Here is a 6,065-nt window from a genome sequence, read left to right as displayed (position 1 = left end):
ACTCCTCCCACTGCCCTCTACCAATCGCGATGGGTTTTGGCTGCATAGGACAGCCCTGAGAGCAGGTTTGACCAATTGGGGGTGTTCCAGGGAGGGGTGACCCCCCAGGAGCGGGTTCTGTGACCCCTCTAAGAACTCCTCCCAGTGCCCTCTGCAATCAGAGTGCAGTACCATCACCCCATAAGTCCCAGCACCGAGGCAGAAGAGGCCCTCTTTTACCCAGAACGCGTGCTTTAGAAATCATGGAGACATGGACTCCTTCACCACCCCCGTGAGAACGTCAGACTTTGTTTTAGCCCCGAGGGCCTTTGGACTTGTGTGGGAAAAGCGCTACATCAGCGAGAGTTGCGACGAGGGCCCTTTGACTCAGCCGTTGATGGATACGCTGGAACCCGAAACTCAAACCCTCGTGAGGCACTCCAATGAGCGTGACCGCCTCTCATTGTCCGCTCCCCTAGAGGAGGAAGGCGAACGCAGCTCGGGGGAGTCACCGGAGGACAAGGTGAATGGAAAAGACATCACTCAGGTAAATGAATGATTAGGGGGCTGGAGCACATGACTTATGAGGAGAGGCTGAGGGAACTGGGATTGTTTAGTCTGCAGAAGAGAAGAATGAGGGGGGATTTGATAGCTGCTTTCAACTACCTGAAAGGGGGTTCCAAAGAGGATGGACCTAGACTGTTCTCAGTGGTAGAAGATGACAGAACAAGGAGTAATGGTCTCAAGTTGCAGAGGGGGAGGTTTAGGTTGGATATTAGGAAAAACTTTTTCACTAGTAGGGTGGTGAAGAACTGGAATGGGTTACCTAGGGAGGTAGTGGAATCTCCTTCCTTAGAGGTTTTTAAGGTCAGGCTTGACAAAGCCCTGGCTGGGATGATTTAGTTGGTGTTGGTCCTGCTTTGAGCAGGGGGTTGGACTAGATGACCTCCTGAGGTCCCTTCCAACCCTGAGATTCTATGATTCTATGATTCTAAGTGACGGTTGATGATGGGGTGTAATGGGTTAGGAACCGCGGGGTTGCGTAAATCTAAAAACAAGCAGTGGGGGGCTTACACTGTTTCTTTTCTGAAAATCTCTCAACAGCTCAATGATGCCTTTATCAAAGCCTTTGAGAACCAACCACACAAACACAACTCCAGTTCCTCAGCGGCCACCACCACACCAAGCCCTGAGAAAACTGTGTGTGCGAAAATGCCCATATTCACAAACCCGGAGCACGCGCTCTAGGGGTTGTGAATAAAAAACCAAGGACTGACAAACCATTCTCTCAACACCATAAACTCGTCACAGCTTCCCCATAGTCTAGTGTTTGGGAAAAGTATGATGCTTCATTCAGAAAACTGATGAAGATTTGGGGAAAATATGATGCTTTGTTCAGAATACTGGTGGCTGCTATATCCTCAGGGGATCTAAAAGAAAGGAGGGCTGGAAAGACCCTACTTATAAAGCCCAAAATGCCGTTAGCCTTCTTGGCAACAAGGGCACACTGTTGACTCATATCCAGCTTCTCGTCCACTGTAACCCCTAGGTCCTTTTCTGCAGAACTGCTGCCTAGCCACTTGGTCCCTAGTCTGTAACAGTGCATGGGATTCTTCCATCCTAAGTGCAGGACTCTGCACTTGTCCTTGTTGAACCTCATCAGGTTTCTTTTGGCCCAGTCCTCTAATTTGTCTAGGTCCCTCTGTGTCCTATCCCTATCCTCCAGTGTATCTACCACTCCTCCCAGTTTACTGTCATCTGCAAACTTGCTGAGGGTGCAGTCCATGCCATCCTCCAGATCATTAATGAAGGTATTGAACAAAACCGGCCCCAGGACCGACCCTTGGGGCATTTCGCTTGAAACCGGCTGCCAACTAGACATGGAGCCATTGATCACTACCCATTAAGCCCGACGATCTAGCCAGCTTTCTATCCAGCTTATAGTCCATTCATCCAGCTCATACTTCTTTAACTTGCTGGCAAGAATACTGTGGGAGACCGTATCAAAAGCTTTGCTAAAGTCAAGGAATAACACGTCCACAGCTTTCCCCTCATCCACAGAGCCAGTTATCTCGTCATAGAAGGCAATTAGGTTAGTCAGGCATGACTTGCCCTTGGTGAATCCATGCTGACTGTTCCTGATCACTTTCCTCTCCTCTAAGTGCTTCAGAATTGATTCCTTGAGGACCTGCTCCATGATTTTTCCAGGGACTGAGGTGAGGCTGACTGGCCTGTAGTTCCCCGGATCCTCCTCCTTCCCTTTTTTAAAGATGGGCACTACAGTAGCCTTTTTCCAGTAATCTGGGACCTCCCCCGATTGCCATGAGTTTTCAAAGAGAATGGCCAATGGCTCTGCAATCACATCCGCCAACTCCTTTAGCACCCTCGGATGCAACGCATCCGTCCCCATGGATTTGTGCTCATCCAGCTTTTCTAAATAGTCCCGAACCACTTCTTTCTCCACAGAGGGCTGGTCACCTTCTCCCCATACTGTGCTGCCCAGTGCAGCAGTCTGGGAGCTGACCTTGTTCGTGAAGACAGAGGCAAAAAAATCATTGAGTACATTAGCTTTTTCCACATCCTCTGTCACTAGGTTGCCTCCCTCATTCAGTAAGGGGCCCACACTTTCCTTGACTTTCTTCTTGTTGCTAACATATCTGAAGAAACCCTTCCTGTTACTTTTAACGTCTCTCGCTAGCTGCAACTCCAAGTGTGATTTGGCCTTCCTGGTTTCACTCCTGCATGCCTGAGCAATATTTTTATACTCCTCCCTGGCCATTTGTCCAATTTTCCACTTCTTGTAAGCTTCTTTTTTTGCCTTTAAGATCAGCAAGGATTTCACTGTTAAGCCAAGCTGGTCGCCTGCCATATTTACTATTCTTCCTACACATCGGGATGTTTTTTTCCTGCAACCTCAATAAGGATTCTTTAAAATACAGCCAGCTCTCCTGGACTCCTTTCCCCCTCATGTTATTTTCCCAGGGGATCCTGCCCATCAGCTCCCTGAGGGAGTCAAAGTCTGCTTTTCTGAAGTCCAGGGTCTGTATTCTGCTGCTCTCCTTTCTTTCTTGTGTCGGGATCCTGAACTCGACCATCTCATGGTCACTGCAGTTTCATACCGGAGCTCTGAGCAGTCATACTGCTCTCTGACATACAATGCAACTCCCCCAACTTTTCTGCCCTGCCTGTCCTTCCTGAACAGTTTATATCCATCCATGACAGTACTCCAGTCATGTGAGTTATCCCACCAAGTCTCTGTTATTCCAATCACATCATAGCTCCTTGACTGTGCCAGGACTTCCAGTTCTCCCTGCTTGTTTCCCATGCTTCTTGCATTTGCATATAGGCACTTAAGATAACTCACTGATTGTCCTGCTTTCTCAGTCTGAGACAGGAGTCTTCTCCTCTTGCACTCTCCTGCTCGGGCTTCCTCCCGGTATCCCATTTCCCCACTTACCTCAGGGCTTTGGTCTCCTTCCCCCGGTGAACCTAGTTTAAAGCCCTCCTCACTAGGGTAGCCATCCTGCTTGCAAGATGCTCTTCCCTCTCTTTGTTAGGTGGAGCCCGTCTCTGCCTAGCACTCCTCCTTCTTGGAACACCATCCCATGGTCGAAGAATCCAAAGCCTTCTCTCCGACACCACCTGCATAGCCATTCATTGACTTCCACAATTCGATGATCCCTACCAGGCCTTTTCCCTGCACAGGGAGGATAGACGAGAACACCACTTGTGCCTCAAACTCCTTTATCCTTCTTCCTAGGGCCACATAGTCTGCAAGGTCATTCTTGGCAGTATCATTGGTGCCCAAGTGGAGAAGCAGGAAGGGGTAGTGTCTGAGGGCTTGATGAGTCTCGGCAGTCTCTCCGTCACATCGTGAATCCTAGCCCCTGGCAAGCAGCAGACCTCTCGGTTTTCTCGGTCGGGGTGGCAGATAGATGACTCAGTCCTCCTGAGAAGGGAGTCCCCAACCACCACCACCACCCTTCTCCTTCTCTTGGGAGCGGTGGTTGTGGAACCCCCATCCCTAGGACAGTGCATCTCGTGCCTTCCAATTGGTGGAGTCTCCTTCTGCTCCCTTCTCTCAGATGTATCATTGTGACGGTGCTGCCCGTGGGAGCCAGCTGAGGTCACTCAATCAGGGTGAACTGGAAACCAAACTGGGCAGACAAACCCCAAATGCAGGTGGTTATTCCAATACTTAGATTTACCAACCAGCACAAAACAGCTTCTGTAGTACCTTACTGGTTACTCAGAAGTCCAAACCACGCAGTTCCCTTAAAGTGCCCAGCCTTAGGCCTCCATCCAGACACACCTGTCAGATATGCTGATGATTCCTGAAAATCTTATCTCATCATATAAAAGAAAAGGTTCTTCCAATCCCAAAGGATCAGCCACACACCCAGGTCCAATTATAACTTAGATCTTACCCAAAATACACGCTACAGCCAATTCTTATTAACTAAGCTAAAATTTATTTAAAAAGAAAAAAGAGAGAGAGTGTTGGTTAAAAGATCAAGATACAGACAGACTTGAATTCAACTCTTGAGGTTCAGATACATAGCAGAGATGAGCTTGTAGTTGCCAAAAGTCCTTTTAGAAATAGTCCATAGGTTATAGTCCAATGTCCGTATTCAGGGTGACTCCAGTCAGTGACTGGGGATCTCAGTCCTTGTGGCTTAAGGTTTCCCCCTCTTGAAACCCAAAGCAGATCTAAGATGAAGCAGGATCGTGTCCCAGGGTTTTTATACATTTCCAGCAGCCTTTTGGCCTGAGAAAACAATAGGCTTACCTCTCCTTCTCCCAAACATCCTGGCAATTAGCACAGGGTAATTTATCCATTAAACAGTTCAGATACAGGTTACCACAACCTTCAAAGAGACACATAGACAATAATACTATTTCACTCAAGTATCTTCCTAAATGTTAATATTCCTTTTTTGATCTTTGAATTCAAACTATAGCAATAGACAAGACTTGTTTGCTTACATCACAAGCCCTGAGCAAACATCTACCCTTTTACCGCTAACAATGCAGACTTGCATTTCAAAGCTCTATTAATTTACATATCTTCCTAACCAGTCCTTAAGGTTCACCCATGGGTCAGGTCAGTCTGTGAGTTGATTAACTCTTTCTGGCCCTGTCACCTTTCAATGAAATATTATACCACACTCATAACGTCACAATCATCTAGTCCACTCTCCACATTAGTACCTGTGGAAAGAACATGAAAACGGTTGCTCATCTGCATCTCCATTGCTGGTACATGGACGCTCCTTTTTCTTCTTCTGGAGGTCACATGCTGCCAAATTTCTTCACCGTCCCTCTCTCCCCTCTGCCCAACCTGCTCCGATTCTTCAGGATGTTGTGCCTGTAGAAGCATATCCTGACGTCTGTCCAGGAAATCTTCATTTTCTCTTATGAAACGCAGGGTCGATACTTGTTTCTCCAGACCTTGAACCTTCTCTTCCAATATGGAGACCAGCTTGCACTTTGTACAAACAAAGTCGCTTCTGTCCTGTGGAAGAAAGACAAACATGGCACAACCTGTGCAGGTTACAACACCTGAACGCTCACCTTCCATAATTTCTTCCTTCTAAGAGCTTCCTCAGCTGTTGCAGCAACTTACAGAAGCCCGCAAGATGAAAGCCTCAGTGGGCTCTCCCCAGGCAAACTCCCTCTGTTCGCCGCTCAGCTGCTTCGCTGCTGACTGCCTTTTTATAGCAGTCAGGCCCACTCAAGGCCCACCTGGAACAAAGCCCTCCCAATTCACACCGTTCAAACAATCAAACAATGAAGCACACGGTCCAACTGACAAACTGTCCCCTGCAACAGACACTAAGGGCTTGGCTACACTTACAAATTTGCAGCGCTGCAGCAGGGTGTGAAAACACACCCTCTCCAGTGCTGCAAATTGCGGCACTGCAAAGCGCCAGTGTGGTCAAAGCCCCAGCGCTGGGAGCGCGGCTCCCAGCGCTGTACGTTATTCCCCACAGGGAGGTGGAGTACAGACAGCGCTGGGAGAGCTCTCTCCCAGAGCTGGCGCTTTGACTACACTTAGCGCTTCAAAGCGCTGCCGCAGCAGTGCT

Source organism: Mauremys mutica, chromosome 9 (assembly GCF_020497125.1).
Source record: "Mauremys mutica isolate MM-2020 ecotype Southern chromosome 9, ASM2049712v1, whole genome shotgun sequence".
Taxonomy (NCBI): domain Eukaryota; kingdom Metazoa; phylum Chordata; order Testudines; family Geoemydidae; genus Mauremys; species Mauremys mutica.
Note: the sequence above shows the minus strand (reverse complement) of the source record.